Genomic DNA, 1,717 nt, shown 5'->3' on the forward strand with positions numbered 1-1,717 from the left:
CGATTCCTTTCCTTTGCTGGGGAATCGCGAGCAATGCTGTGAGGCCCATATAAAGCCAAAATCCGGGCTAACACCCCCAGCACACGGCCATGCGGGGGCCTGCTCACACCCCCCTGCTGCAGCACACAGCGCTGCTGAGGGTTAAGAGGCTGTCAGCCCCCCGTGGGTCTGCAAGCACTGTTCACACAGGAAGAGAGAAAGCTTTCAGCTCCCTTGCTCCCAACCAAAACATCTCCTGCAGACAGCAGGAAAAGCAGCTCCACGGCACTGCAGGGCAGGCTGCAGGAGCACAGGGCCCTTTGCTTCAACCCAGCATCCCGAGGGCTGACAACACCCTCATCTCCAGAGGCACCACAATATTGGGGAAATGCACACCCTGGGCATCGAGCGGCGCTCCTCCTCTGCAGGAGGGCAGAACGACCCGTGCGAGGGCTGCAGCTCACGTGCACTCCTCCAGCTCACACATTTCTCTTTCTTTTTCCATCTTCCAGCCGCCAACGCGTGTTGGAGCAGTGGAAGTGCCTGTGGCTGTCACCCAAGTGCTCACAGATGCTGCAGCCGCTCCTCCAGGCTGTACTGGGATGGCAGCATCCAGCAGGAGGGGGTTCCATCCTCCCCAAGCGCTGCCCCTGCCCGGTGCCGTTCCTCCGCTGAGATCCACCCGTCGAGATCCATCCCTGCTCTTCCCAGCCCAGCTGAGCAGACAGAGCTGAGATTTCCCATCAGATGGACCACAGGGCCGATCCAAAATGGAATCGCTTTCATCCTGCAATTCCCATGGTCTCAGTGCTGAGCAATCCGGACCAGGCTGACACTGAGGCTGGGAGCAGGAACAGCCCTGACCCACAGCTGCACCCCACACCCAGCACCCACAGCCACGCAAACGGAGGGCAACAGAGCCACGGCCGCTGCAGAGCTCAGCACCACAAAGACACAGAGAGAAGAGCGCAGCGCCAGCAGCCAGAGCCCACAGTGACCTGCTTAAGTGCTCCTCTGCCCCATCCCACAGTTCGCAACTCGACATCTGGAAACACCGCCAGGATGGGCAGAGCCCACGGCTTCACACGGCACCCGGCGCTGCCGAGCTCCGCAACCACAAAGCGCAGCTCTGCGGGGCGTCACCGCACAACACGGACCAGCGTCGTCTCCCCGGCTGCTCGGGGAGCAACGCGGCGCTGCTACGCCGGGAAGGACGGCACGCAGCACCCGCCTGAGGTCAGCAGGCAGCGAGGCCGCAGCGCAGCCCCGGGTTGCGCACAGCCGGGCTGGAGGCGGTTAAGCCGGGTGGGGCCGCTGAGCGCCGGAGCCGGCCGGGTGATTCAGACATCGCACCTCCGAGCGGCTCTGTGGGAAGCGCAGCGGGGAACCCGCAGCCCATAGGGGCACAGAAACCCGCAGCGCTGCCACCCACATGGGGACACTGCACGGCCCCTCATCCTGGGTGCCAGGATGCTGAGCGTCCGGCCCGCGGGGCGGCAGCGCCCTGCTAACACAGCACGGGGAGCGGGCTGGAGCCGTGACTGCTGATCAGCGGGCGAACTTCAGGAAAAAGTATTAGTTATAAAAAATAAAAATAAGAAAAGGGTTGACAGAGCTGGAGCGGGCGCTCCTGCAGGGAGGAATATCACATGCTTTGGCACGGCTTGCTTTTTCTGCTCAGGTTTCAGGCTCGCAGCAGCGCGCACTCCGTGTGCTGCGCCCAGGCAGCATCTCAGGG

This window comes from Lagopus leucura, unplaced genomic scaffold (assembly GCF_019238085.1).
Source record: "Lagopus leucura isolate 7727_CA_CO unplaced genomic scaffold, USGS_WTPT01 Super-Scaffold_100048, whole genome shotgun sequence".
NCBI classification, from domain to species: domain Eukaryota; kingdom Metazoa; phylum Chordata; class Aves; order Galliformes; family Phasianidae; genus Lagopus; species Lagopus leucura.